The sequence below is a fragment of the Nicotiana sylvestris genome, chromosome 9 (assembly GCF_000393655.2).
Source record: "Nicotiana sylvestris chromosome 9, ASM39365v2, whole genome shotgun sequence".
NCBI lineage: Eukaryota > Viridiplantae > Streptophyta > Magnoliopsida > Solanales > Solanaceae > Nicotiana > Nicotiana sylvestris.
This window is the reverse complement of record NC_091065.1, coordinates 14,233,335-14,248,067: the sequence shown is the minus strand read 5'-3', so window position 1 is coordinate 14,248,067 and position 14,733 is coordinate 14,233,335. Positions and strand designations below refer to the sequence as shown.

At 35.3% G+C, this 14,733-nt stretch overlaps 2 long non-coding RNA genes across 4 annotated transcripts; both read left to right on the top strand.

Annotated features, from left to right (window-relative positions):
- Positions 1 to 8,643: 8,643 nt before the first annotated feature.
- LOC104244088 (uncharacterized) lies at positions 8,644 to 9,435 on the top strand. Its single transcript, XR_715391.2, has 2 exons — positions 8,644 to 8,733; positions 8,821 to 9,435. It is a non-coding gene; the product is annotated as an uncharacterized lncRNA (long non-coding RNA).
- Positions 9,436 to 11,140: 1,705 nt separating this feature from the next.
- On the top strand, positions 11,141 to 14,377 carry LOC104244087 (uncharacterized). 3 transcript variants are annotated; one of them, XR_715390.2, is made up of 3 exons: positions 11,141 to 11,517; positions 12,414 to 12,600; positions 13,125 to 14,377. It is a non-coding gene; the product is annotated as an uncharacterized lncRNA (long non-coding RNA). The 3 variants fall into 3 exon arrangements; XR_011402206.1 differs by having other exon boundaries at positions 11,148 to 11,517; positions 12,498 to 12,600; XR_715389.2 differs by lacking the exon at positions 11,141 to 11,517 and having other exon boundaries at positions 11,528 to 12,600.
- The last annotated feature ends 356 nt before the right edge of the window (positions 14,378 to 14,733 follow it).

The window sequence follows — 14,733 nt, the reverse complement described above, 5'->3', positions numbered from 1 at the left end:
AACCTTTCGACAACTGAAAGATACTCTAAGGCTATTTCGGCGAGAACGGTTTAAGACGCGACCGAAGCTGGCTCGGCTTATTATGACAAAATTCAAACGGTATTCACCTGACCGCTGACTCTTTGTTTTTTTTCTTTTCAAAATTACGAAAAAAACTGGTGTTGCAAACACGGCCCTTCAGCGCCTCGGGGACGAAGATTTCTAAGGCTGTGTGGGTCCACTGGACAAAAAATCCTAAACATGACCCAAAAGGTGGCTGTTTATGCAAAGTCAGCCTTTCGGCGTCCCTTTAGGGAACATTCGGCTATTTATGACAAAACAGCATCACCTGACTTATTTATGACTCTTTTTATCGATTTTCAAATTAGAAAACTCAATATTGCAAGCACGGCCTTTCAACGTCTCGGGGACGAAGATTTTTAAGGCTGAGTGGGTCAACTGGATCAAAATCCTAAAATGACCCAAAGGTGGTTGTTTATGCAAAGTCAGCCTTCCGGCGTCCCTTTCGGGAACATTCGGCTATTTATGACAAAACAACATCACCTGACTTATTCATGACTCTTTTTATCGTTTTCAAATTAGCAAACTCAATATTGCAAACACGGCCTTTCAACATCTCGGGGACGAAGATTTTTAAGGCTGAGTGGGTCAACTGGATCAAAATCCTAAAATGACCCAAAGGTGGCTGTTTATGCAAAGTCAGCCTTCCGGCGTCCCTTTCGGGAACATTCGGCTATTTATGACAAAACAACATCACCTGACTTCTTTATGACATATTATTTTTATTATTATTTATTTGTTTTTGGTTATTTTAGCAAAAATGGGGGTTGGACCCGATGAGGGTTGCCTACGTATCTCACATCCGGTGAGAATCAAACCCGCGTAGTTCGGGCAAATAAAAGATAAACAATAATAAACATTTTTTTTAATTGGAATTTGTGAAAGAACTGCTTCAAAAGAAGAAAGGAAGTATATATATTTTTTTGATTGATTTCTTTTTGAAAGAAAGACTTGTAAAAATTCCTTTTCTTTTGATTTGAACTTTGAGAATTTCAAAAGTAAAAGGAAGATATTTTTTTTCTGAATTTTCATTTGTTTTTTTTTTCTTATTCTAAAGAAAAAAGAAAATATTTTTTGGAATTTTACTTTTAATAAAAGAAATGCTTCTAAAAAATATTTTTGAATTTTGAATTTTCTTTTCAATTTTGAAAGAAGAATCAAAATATTTTCGGTTTTTTTTTTAAGAAAACATTTTTATTATTTTTGTTTTATCAACAATGGAAAATAAAGATATTTATATTATTTCTGCAAGACATATCTTTTTGGAATTTTACTTTGAATTTTCTTGGCAAGACAAATACTCTTTGCAACAAATAAAGATATATATATCTTTCGGAAATAAAAAAAAACTTTTCGGATTTATATATATATATATATATATATATATATATTTGCGACAAATAATGAAAGACTCTTTTTTATTTTTATTTTTTTATTTTTTTTGCATTTTAATAAGCAAATAAATAATAAAAAAAACATTTTAAAAATAAGACCTTTTTTCATTTTCATTTTCATGGCAAGACAAACTATATATATTTTTTCTATTTTTTTTTTTTGAAAAACAAAAACAGAACAACGACTTTTTTTTCTTTTCTTAGCTTTTAATAAAACAAACTAATAAGACATTTTTTTTCATTTTCTTAAAATTTCGGCAGAGTTTTGACAGTATTTGGGCATTTGTTTTCTTTTCAAAAATAAACAATCAATTCCCTAACCGCTATTTCGTTTTTTTTTTCAATTTCAAAATATTATTCCTGATATTCACAAGTCAGTCAGCACACAAGTCCGAATCAAATAAATGCGCAAGTAGTAGCAAGTAAGATGCATCAGGATGGTCATTTTCATTTTTGGTACACCTGTCCTAGACAGACCCAACCCCTGTGTTGGGCCTCCAAAGTCAAATGCACGTGATGCAAACAAACGTTCCTACTAGGGATCCGGCATGTGGCTTTGTTATACTAGGTTCAGAACCTGGGTGTTTGTTCTAGACCTGGCTTACCCGAGCGGACAGCTCGAGCCGAGGAGGAGGCGGCAGTCCGGGAATACAGAAGCTTCACCGGCTTTGCGACTTATCCAAACCTCGTTCTAAATTGGGACTTGACACTATACAGAAAAGAAGTCGTACGAAGTACACCCTTCTTCATGATTCAGAAGACTCAGAGAGAAGATGGGTTTCGACACAATTTATATACAGTTCACATAATATCAAAGCGGTAAAAGCATCATTTAGCACATTAGGCTCAAACACATGTAAAAATCAGATAAAGCCAAATATAACAATTTATCTAAGCTCGAATTTCTAACCCTGAACCAGTGGTTCTGGGTGTTTGTCCCCAGCAGAGTCGCCAGAGCTGTCACACCTCCTTTTTCCGTACCCGCGAGAGGGTACAAGGGAGTTTTTTCCAATTAAAGGACAATCGAAACGGGATTGGTTTGTTTATTTCAGAGTCGCCACTTGGGAGTTTTAGGGTGTCCCAAGTCACCAATTTTAATCCCGAATCGAGGAAAAGAATGACTCCATATTACAGTCTGCGTACCAGAAATCCGGATAAGGAATTCTGTTAACCCGGGAGAAGGTGTTAGGCATTCCCGAATTCCGTGGTTCTAGCACGGTCGCTCAACTGTTATATTCGGCTTGATTATCTGATTTTATACAAATATGAACTTATGTGCAAATTTTAACTTTTTACCGCTTTCATAATTGTTATTATTATTTTCTACAAGGAATTGCAACGTTGTGAAAATATATCCCGAACCGCGTTACAATCAATGTACCCGTGGTCGTCGACACATTTTGACTCTATTGAGATTTGGATTTGGGTCACATCAATGTGCACCCGTGTTTAAGAAGGTTAAATTATTAAAGGTGCGCCTAAAGCAACTAGCGTATTGTTATTTTGGGAAGGCCGTAAAATTCGCTAAACGGCCTGTCCCGAATTCTAAGTATTTTAATATATACATTTAGAGGGCCCCGCAGCTTGTGCATTTTTGTTTGTCGAGGCTCGTCTCATTTTTATTTAAAAGGATAAACCTACAGTGACTATATTTTCCTATTAAGTTCGTCTCTAAAATAAAAGAAAATCTCTTAATTAATTACATGCTAAAAACGTAACTTATTAATTATTAGTTTACGGCTAATGCGAATGGAAAATTGCGACCGAGTTTGTACAAAGAAAAACTGCTTTCATTCTATATTCTATTATTCAATAATACTAAAACGTGAGATTGACACACCATAATATCAAAACAGATTAACTATTCTTTGATTAATTTAAACTAACATTATTAGATGAAGAAGTTATACATATGTGACATTGTTACTAATTTAATCAATCAACTACATTTTTATACAAAGAAAAGAAAATTATATTCAACCAAAAATCTAAACAGGAGGAATTCAACAGGAACAAAGCCTGATTAATATTTCATTTTTGCTTCAAGTCGAGATTGTACAAATGTGTACCTGGAAACAGCAGTACAAGAAAAAAAGAAGGAGAAGTCAGCAGCAGTAATAACACAGCAACAACCGATTCAGCAACACCGCAAACCAGTACAGTAGGAATAGCAGAAAACCCAGGAGACTATAAACGACTCCAAGTATAGAGAAGAAGTAAAAGGCAGGAAGGTTCTGACTATTTCAGATCTTAAGCGAGGCAATGAAGCAGTAACTATTCTTTTTCAACTTCAAAACTCTCCAAAATGAATTCTGCCCTTGTATATTCAGTGTATCCAGAATGTATATCGGGTGTATACTTCTCACTCCGCCCCCTCTTTTTTTCTTCTCTCTATCTAGTTTTTCCTCTTTTTTTTCCACTCTTCTTCCTAAATTTGCTCTTCTATTTATAGCAAAATTTTCGAAATTTTCAGATTTGTTTTTTATTATTTTATTATTTTTTTAATTAAAAAAATTCCACTTACAAATTGCTTTTATTTTTTTAGAAAACGAAATCCCACCTTTATTTACTTTTATTTTTAAAATTCCAACTTTAATTACTTTATCTTATTTAAAATCCCACTTTTTATTTTTTTAAAAGAGAATCTCACTTTATTTAACTTTTCTTTAAAAAACAAACCACTATCTTTTCTTTTTCTTTCAAAAATGCTACTTTCAATTACTTTAAATTTTTTAAATTTTCAGATACCTTTATATTTATTTTTTAATTCCAACCTTCTTTTACTTTTAAATTTTTTAAAAATTTCCACAAAACTTTTGTTTTTTAAAATTTTCTACATTCTTTTACTTTTTTTTAAAAAAAAAGAAGAGAATTTCACCTATTTTTAATTTTATATTTTTTTTATTCAATACTTCCCTTTTTCTTATTTTTTTTAAATCATTCCCGAAATTATTATATTTTTTTTTTAAAAAAAAATATAAAATAAAAATAAAATAAAATATTTTCGGATTTTTTATATATATAAAAAAAACAAAAAACACTATTAATAGTGATAATTCACCTTTTATTTTTTATTTTTTTGGTTTTGTTTTGTGTTGGACAAAAATGAAGATGGGGTGTTGGGTTAATGGAGCGGACCGGGTCGACCCGGTTTGAAACGGACCGGGTCATGGGGAAAGTTGGGCAATTATTTGGGCCTGTGGTTTGAAATTGAAGAAGTGGCCCAATCCGATTTTTCTTTGTATTTTTGTTCTCTTTTCTTCTTTTATTTTTCTAAAACTAAATTATAAAAGTACTTAAATTATTATTAAGAACTAAATTAAGTTATAAAAGCGCAAATTAACTTCCAATAACAATTAACGCACAATTAAGTAATAATTAAGCATAAAATTGTTCATTTGGACATTAAATGCTAAAAATGCAAAAGATGCCTATTTTTGTAATTTTTAATTTTTGTAAACAAATTTAATTACTAACAATTGTAGAATTAAATCCTACATGCAAAAATGCGACATATTTTGTATTTTTTATTAATCAAATAAATAAACATGCATAGACAAACATACAAATAGTTACACAAAAATCACAAAATATCACAAAAATTGCACACCAAGAAAAATTATTTTATTTTTGAATTTTTTGGGAGTAATTCTCATATAGGGCAAAAATCACGTGCTTACACTGATATGTTAGAAAAGGCGAAGAATGGTATAATTCCTAATTTTGTTACTATTCCTTCTACTTCTAACAATCCCACAAGTGCAGAAAGTACAACCGACGAGGTTGCCGAGCAGGTGGAGCAACCTGGTGAGGTTATTGAGCAGGGGGAGCAACTTGATGAAGGTGTCGAGGAAGTGGAGCACCCCACTTCAGGGAGAAGAACAACCTCAACCTCTGAGGAGATCAGAGAGGCCAAGGGTAGAGTCATGCAGGTACCCTTCCACAGAGTATGTCCTCATCAGTGATGAGGGGGAGCCAGAAAGTCTTAAGGAGGTGTTGTCCCATCCAGAAAAGAACCAGTGGATGAAAGCTATGCAAGAAGAGATGGAATCTCTACAGAAAAATGGCACATACAAGCTGGTTGAACTTCCAAAGGGTAAAAGACCACTCAAATGCAAATGGGTCTTTAAACTCAAGAAAGATGGAAATGGCAAGCTGGTCAGATACAAAGCTCGATTGGTGGTTAAAGGCTTCGAACAAAAGAAAGGTATTGATTTTGACGAAATTTTCTCACCTGTTGTCAAAATGACTTCTATTCGAACAATTTTGAGCTTAGCAGCTAGCCTAGATCTTGAAGTGGAGCAGTTGGATGTGAAAACTGCATTTCTTCATGGAGATTTGGAAGAGGAGATTTATATGGAGCAGCCAGAAGGATTTGAAGTAGCTGGAAAGAAACACATGGTGTGCAAATTGAATAAGAGTCTTTATGGATTGAAGCAGGCACCAAGGCAGTGGTACATGAAGTTTGACTCATTCATGAAAAGTCAAACATACCTAAAGACCTATTCTGATCCATGTGTATACTTCAAAAGATTTTCTGAGAATAACTTTATTATATTGTTGTTGTATGTGGATGACATGTTAATTGTAGGAAAAGACAAGGGGTTGATAGCAAAGTTGAAAGGAGATCTGTCCAAGTCATTTGATATGAAGGACTTGGGCCCAGCACAACAAATTCTAGGGATGAAGATAGTTCGAGAGAGAACAAGTAGAAAGTTGTGGCTATCTCAGGAGAAGTACATTGAACGTGTACTAGAACGCTTCAACATGAAGAATGCTAAGCCAGTCAGCACACCTCTTGCTGGTCATCTAAAGTTGAGTAAGAAGATGTGTCCTACAACAGTGGAGGAGAAAGGGAACATGGCTAAAGTTCCTTATTCTTCAGCAGTCGGAAGCTTGATGTATGCAATGGTATGTACTAGACCTGATATTGCTCACGCAGTTGGTGTTGTCAGCAGGTTTCTTGAAAATCCTGGAAAGGAACATTGGGAAGCAGTCAAGTGGATACTCAGGTACCTGAGAGGTACCACGGGAGATTGTTTGTGCTTTGGAGGATCTGATCCAATCTTGAAGGGCTATACAGATGCTGATATGGCAGGTGACATTGACAACAGAAAATCTACTACTGGATATTTATTTACATTTTCAGGGGGAGCTATATCATGGCAGTCTAAGTTGCAGAAGTGCGTTGCACTTTCAACAACTGAAGCAGAGTACATTGCCGCTACAGAAACTGGCAAGGAGATGATATGGCTCAAGCGATTCCTTCAAGAGCTTGGATTGCATCAGAAGGAGTATGTCGTCTATTGTGACAGTCAAAGTGCAATAGACCTTAGCAAGAACTCTATGTACCATGCAAGGACCAAACACATTGATGTGAGATATCATTGGATTCGAGAAATGGTAGATAATGAATCTCTAAAAGTCTTGAAGATTTCTACAAGTGAGAATCCCGCAGATATGCTGACCAAGGTGGTACCAAGGAACAAGTTCGAGCTATGCAAAGAACTTGTCGGCATGCACTCAAACTAGAAGACAGTGCTACCTCCTCTGGATGAATGAGACTGGAGGGGGAGATTGATGATGTCCATCTCATTGAAGAAGTATTAGGCATGTGCCTAATAAGAGTTTTCTTTGGTTTGGTAGCCAACCTTGTTGACTTGGTTTGGTTGGTAGCCAACCTTGTTGAATTTCTTTGGTTTGGTAGCCAACTTTGTTGAATTGTGAAAAGTGTGTGTAAATTGTCAAATATTGTAGGCTTTAGAGGGTGAAGCTTTGGCTATAAAAGGAGAGCTTCAACTCTCATTTCTTCACACCAACAAAGAGAGAAAGAAAGAGTGAGGTTTCACAGACAAGGTATAAGAAAATAGTCTGTGAGGAAAATAGAGAGTGAGCGATATTGTAGTGAGGTGGGAATATCAAAAGAGGGTTATTTCTTTTGAGTGTTGTAGTGGTCTTTGGAGTATTTATCTCCGACCTACAAAGTGTAAAATTCCTTACTATAGTGATATCAGTTGCTCCTCTCGGGGTCGTGGTTTTTTTTCCCTTATTCAGAAGGGTTTTCCACGTAAAAATCTTGGTGTCATTGTTACTCTTTTATTCTTGTTAATTATCGTATCTCGGTGCTACATTATTATTCCGCTTTATTACCGTGAATATTATTTTGGTAAGGGGTTTATTCCCAACAATTCCCGCCTCTCTCTCTCTGCTGACCATCTTCAGTTGTCCTAATCTCCAATCTCTTCCAGTAAAAAGGCTGCCCTCTTCCATTTCTGCACTATCTATTCTCAACTGCCCATTGCTTCAACCGCGTCTAGAATTTGAGAAGGGGGATTACTGGCCAAATATTGCTCAAATTCCCAACTTAAGAGTCGACAAGGGATATCTGTGATGATTACACAAATGGTGCTCTCATAGATGTAAGTTATTCTTTGCTTCAGTAGCTTTTTATTGTTCATTACTTCCCTTTGCTTGTTTGTTAGTTCTTTTCCTTTGTTAAATCTTGCATTTGCATCGTAAGATGAATTTTAATGTTAGATGACAAAAAATGTAATATCTTGCAACTACAGAAAATTTTATACATTGTGTGAAGAAAAACTACAGAAATTAATAATATGCTCTAGGAAGTTGATAGCAGAATGTAGTATTATCAAACTAGAAGTGTTTTTACTATGCACATACATAGTCTTTTGAAATATGAATCAATCTTACATGTTCTAGTGAGGTGAGCGAGGAAGAGATCGCTTAGGGTTCACATGTCAAATTTATTTTTCCTCCTTAAATGCAGATTATTTGTTTTCCTCCTACTAAAAATATTGAAGTTTATTCCTCAGTGATTTAAAAATCGTTTCTCTTTCTTTATCAGGATTTTGGTAATAATATGTAAGCGAAAAAGGTGCTTCACTTTGTTTTGTAATTTTCAAGGCTTCTCTTTCCTTTTCTATTAGTAAACTTTTTCTCTTTGCTAATCTTTTAAGCTGTATGGATCATTCTTTTGCATCACGAAATTTTTTGTTAAGTGTGTTGCATTGTTTTTAGTCTTCAGTCGCTTCCTGTACATAGTGATTGTTTTAGCGCGATCTTACTTTTCTGATAGGTATGGTTTTGCCTATCCCTTGTAAATAGTCTTGAGGGGATAGCTTTTCCAAGTATTAGATCTATTGATTTTCAAATCATCTTTTACTTTTTCTTCTTTTATAGGCAACAGGTATATGCAGTTTATCACCCCTTAGATCTGTTGGTTGCATAGTTGAAAGGATATTAAGCTCGTGATTCTGAGGTAATACTGCTAGCCTTCTATGCCTTTGTGTACAATCTTTCAGGCAGTGGTGAAGGATGTAAATGACATTTGATTCTTCTTTTGCAGGAGGAGGTTGACTAGAGTGATTGTACGTAATGCATGAAGTTTCATCTTAAATATCATCTCAATGGCGTGCATTTTATTATTACTATTCAAATGTCGAACTCCAATAGTAAGAAGGTTGAAACGAAAATTTTTATTCAACCAAGTAAGCAAATATACACAGCTAGCTCATTTAGACTATCGATCTACAAAAATAACCATAGAGGAATGAAGGTTGTACAAGAGGATACTGAAAATACTGGAAAAGAGCACGAAAAAGGAGAAATCGGCGCAAGTCAAGAGCCCTCGCCCAAGACCTGGCGGTGCCTGGCTCCAGGCGAGCTCCACCTCGCGCCCAGGCTCGCTAGGTGAGGAAACTTTTCTACAGTATTTTCAAGTTTCGGGAACAGTATTTGTACGTCCGGCCCGGGTCAGCATAGAAGGAGGGGATGATATGTTATTCTCAGGACATGATATCCACTTTGATTCTATGTTTTGGTCTAAGTAAAGCAGAGGCGGATTCAGGATCTAAATCTTATGGGTTCAACTTTTAAAGTTTTTAGCATCGAACCCATTAGATTTTTAGAGTTATGGGTTCATATGTACTATTTTTGTAATTTTAATGAATTTTTACACAAATTTTTACTCCGCGTCAAAAGTTATGGGTTCAGTTAAATCCGGTGATACTACACTACATCCGCCACTGCATAAAGTTAAAGACAGACATAATTATTCTCACTTTCTGGATATATAATGCATCCTTTACTTGTCCTAATATCTCATCTACAATGAAATCATCTAAAAATTGAGTTATTATGCATAATCTCATAACATAATTTAAGAAAAAGATAAACTAATTCAAGAGGAAACAAGCTAATAGTAGGAAGATTACCAAAAAATAAAAAATTAGAAGGAAGATTCCAAGCAATAGTTGATTGTGAAAGCCTATGACTAAGCCTATTATTTGTACAAAAAGAAACTAACGGTTGGCCTGCTTTCTCTTTTTAAGTACGTCTCCTCTTGTTCTTTATAGTCCTATTCAATTCAATTTTCCCCAAAAATGAAAACAATAAATAATATTACCCAACAATTTTCTTAGCAAGCCAACGACGAGACAGGGCAAGGTAGGTGAAGACTATGAATTTTATTTTATCAATTATGACGAGGCTTAAAGGTCAGAATATGTAATTTTCTTTCAATTTGGTAGTACTAATTAAAATACAAAAGTCAATGTAGACCGTAGAGAAACATATTATTTAAAATTCTTATTTTTCTTAAGACGCTAGTTGTTTACCGTGAAAATGGTAACAACAATTAAATTTGTAAATGTGATTCTAAAAATACGTGATCTATTCCCGAGCTAGTTGTTAGAACAATTGATGCTAATAATGTGGAGTTTAATGATGAAATGCAAGCTAAAACGAGATAGAAATCAGACCGAAGGGCCTGCTGCCCGAATATAGGTCTGGTCGATGGGGGACCTCGGGGCCAACGTCAGGGTCGAATTCAAGCTATCGGGGATAGTCGGGGGACGGGATAACAGTTGAAGATATAATTAAACAAGGCTCTTTATGGCCAATACTGAGTTATACGATGAAGAACAAGTAAGGAAACGATGGATATCAAGGTAACCTCGGGCCAGTGAGAACGAACAAGTTAGAAAGAAAAGAGAGAGATATTATTGTACTTGTGGAGAAATGGAGCAACATCAATCGAGTCTACAAAGTAATGGGGATCCCCTTTATATAGGAGGGGAATCCGTTATGGTACAGAACGTGTTAATCGTAAAGGTATGGAGATAGGATGGCTAGACATAACATCTTGAAATAGGCCTTGGATAGACCAACCATGTCAGGTTAAGCCGCGTGCCTTGGGAACCCCCCTTTCGCCCGTCATAGCTTATTGTACCTGTCAGAATACGATATCCTTCGGACCGATATATATATCGAGCCACGAGCATGAGTCTCGACCTTGGCTTCGAGCTTCGAGGGGCACGACCACGAGATGGTTCTATGACAGGGGAATCAAGCCCCCGAATTCGCCGTATACACTAGTAATTTCGACAAAACTCTGTTAACAAACAATACTAAGCAGAGACTGTTTTAAGACAGAAACATTAATCTTATCCAAATTCTTAACGATGAACCTTGAACTTGGAAAAATGATAAGAAAAGGAACATTTTCTTGAATGTAGAGTGTAGAGTTTCATCCGAATTTCAGCAATAATGTAACAGTTAGTTTACTATGGTCATTCAAATTTCCACTATTTCCTAAAAAAAAAAAAATCATGATATGAGCAAAAGTCACACCTAACACATACCCCACAGCAATTTACTTCATTTCAGTGCCCCACCATGTCCCTTTCTACACTCCCAATAGCCTTCCTCTCTTGCCTCAATTATTCAATGAACAGTTAAGAAAAAGTCTTCATTATGAAGTCTTTGTCTTTTTGCTGGTTAAAAACTCTTGTTTTCTGAGCTAAGATTATATTACCATGATGATCTCCATCGACTACCAACAGTCGATCGGTCTTAGGTGCCTCACTTCGCTTCGATGTCTAGAAATAACCTCCTGCTATCGATTCCATTATCGATTTCAGACTGCTATGCATCAAGTGTGATATGATTGGACAACCATCTCAGATATAAGGAAAAGTTTCCGGCTGCAGTTGAAGTCTCACATTGAAGGCCTGTTTCTCAGTTTGAGAAGAAAAAAAACTGTGTAAGTATTAATTCTTATGTTAAGCTTTGACAGTTTTCGGCGTGCATAGTGGGAGCTTAAAGTGCACGGGCTGCTCTTTTTTTCTTTTTGAGCATTGACATTTTTGCCTAAATGATGAAAAAGACTATGTCCTCTCTGAGCATTTATTCTCTGCTAATTTTTCAATTTTAGTTTTCCTTTGTGTTTCCTTTACTATCTTCAATTTTTCCTTCGTTTAGACTTGGACATGAAAAATACAGATCTCTTATTCATGCCAAGTTGAATGAATGTACGCTCTCTCCTAGTAATTAACGCCTCTACATTGAAGTTACTAATGTAAAAGTAAAAGAAAAAAAAAAGAGAAACTTAAGCTTAATTATTAGGGTATTATCATCTGTATACTTGTCTTATTTTGTGAGGATTTTGGCATCGTGCCAAGTTGTTTAGACCAGATCTTGTTGCTCTATATGGGAAGCGCTGGGAAGAGAGTTGTCAAGGATCATTCTTATGTGAAATGTCCCTCTTAATTTCATTTACACCGCGTAACCAAGAAAAAGCCATCTCTTATTAGTGGTGGAGGCAGGACTTTTGCTAAGGGGTCCAAAAAAGGAATAAGTTAAAAGATTTAATGAGATTGTAGCTAATGGGAATTAAATCAATGACCTCACAACGGTTTTGAACACTAAGTCGTACTTTTGGGCTGTGTGAAGGGGTTTCAAAACATAATATATAGTTGTAAAAATCAGATTTTGCCTTATATACACAATATAATGTTTTGGCGAAGGGGGTTCGAGTGAACACCCTTGTGCCTCCTGAATCCGCCCCTGCTCTTACTAGTTCTTCTACTATAGTTGATGCATATTAGTTGTTCGAAATATGATGCAGTCCTAATGCGTTTATTGCACTTTCCTGTCTAGATAACTTGGCAGTTTATTTTGAGGATTTCTCCTTTGCTTTTCTATTAGCTCGATTTGGCCATTGATACATTGTCATTGTTGAAGTTGTTCAATTCTTTGTTCGTTGTTCTTAAACTCAAGTAAATTCGTGGAATCGCGAGGAAGAGCATGAATGGTCAGAAACATGCAATCTCTATTTCACAATCAGGTATACAATTGGTCAGAAATATGCAATCCCTAAAGCTATTTCATCCCCAATTATATCACTATATGTTAAAGTAGAAAACCAAAAATTTATCCTTAAGAAAATTCAAACTATCTATTATCACTTTCTGACAGGATAGAGAATTAAAGGTTCAAACTTGGTGGCCAACTTTTCTTTACTTAGGCAAATGCCAGGAAACTGGGAAGTGGGGCATATAAAGAAAAATTGGATCCTAACATCTTGAAATTTGTTTCAATTACATTTGTTAATTTGAGATGTACAACTAGTCAACAATAAGACTTTTGAGTACTGCTATATTCAACATTTCCAGCAAAGCAACTATCTGCCTACAATCTTCCTTCTGATTTATCTTCGTTTATCTGTGTGTAATCTTCATCATATACCGCCTTTACTTGATCATAATTTTTCTTCACTTGAGACTCTCGATCTTGTTGGCAACAACTTTAATTCTCCTGTTCCCAAATGGGTTTTTAATCTCTCCAATCTTGTTTCACTTTATTTGTCAGGTACTAATTTGTTGGTGAGGTTCCAACCATCTAAGTACTAGCTTGGTCAGATGCGGGACAATCAATGTTTTTGAGTTCCAACAATTTAAGTGGTCCTATATTTCGAGTTTGTCAACTTTGAGCCTCTTGAATTTGTCTTATAACAATTTAACAGGAAAGATACCTGTGAGCACTCAACTTCAAAGCTTTAATCCTTCAAGTTTCCAAGAAAATAAATTTACGGGTTTCCACTCTCGGTGAGCTGCAGTTCAGGTGGTCAAATTCCTGATGTCTATACTGAAAAAGATGAGAGTGATGAAGATGAATTGGATTGGTTCTACATTTCAATGGTAATAGGATTTGGTCTAAGCTTTTGGGGAGTATGTTTGTCTTTGATTTTCTAGAGATTATGGTGACATGCCTATTATCGTTTTTTAAATAGTAGTTGGGAATACTCAACTTGTCCGAAAAATGTAGAACCAATCCAATCCAATTCATCTTCATCATTTGGGAACAGTCATCTATTTTTTATTGAAGGAAAAGTACATCATACAATAAGACTTTTGAGAATAACAATCTCCTCAACCTATCCCTTCCTCTATTTATAACTTTGCACATAAGGTTTTCCAACTACTATCTAAAAAACGATAATAGGCATGTCTCTTTGATTCTTGAAAATCAAAGAACATACTATTCCCCAAAAGCTAAGACCAAATCCTATTGCCATTGAAATGTAGAACCAATCCAATTCATCTTCGTCACTCTCATCCTTTTCAGTATCGACATCAGGAATTTGACCACCTGAACTGCAGTTCACCACGAGTGGAAGCCCGCAAAGTTTGTTTCCTTGGAAACCCGAGGGATTAAAGCTTTGAAGTTGAGTGCTCACATGTATCTTTCCTGTTAAATTGTTATAAGACAAATTCAAGAAGCTCATAGTCAACAAACTCGAAAAGGTTTGCAGGATTTGACCAGAGAGTTGATTTAATTGAAATATAGAATGAAGGAGAGACGTCTCTAATCTTGTGTTGGCTTTGCCAACTAATTATGGACTGCTCTGGCATGTTGTATATGCACCTAACCAGTAGTAAATTAGGCCTTTTGTACTCTGATTCTATGTTTTTGCCTACAGAATGTTAAAGACAGACATAATTATTCGACTTCTGTATTGAAAATTTTGATTTGTTGGATAAGATGTTTGGTCTTTGTGTTTAAAGCAAACTTGTAAGACAGAATGTTTTCATAGTGATTGAGAATGCTTCGGTATTTATTTATGTGCGTTCATGAAACAGAGACAATTAACTTCTATAATTTGACAGAATATATAAATATACAACATTTCATATATTTATTTGCCAACTCCAGTTTGGACGCACAACCCTAATTAACCCAAATTAGACAGAGTAATTGTTCTATTCATATTTAGAATCTCACCTTCTATTTTTAACAAGTTTATGTTTACCCTCAAATTCGGATAACAATTAAACTTATATTGTGGTTTTAAGGATATGTGATTTCGTCCAATACCAATTAATAAGCAAGAAAATAAATGAATAAATTGGAGAATAAAATAAATCAAACCAGTATGTTAGCCAGGTCTCGACCTCGACTTGGGTAGTCTCGAGGTGGG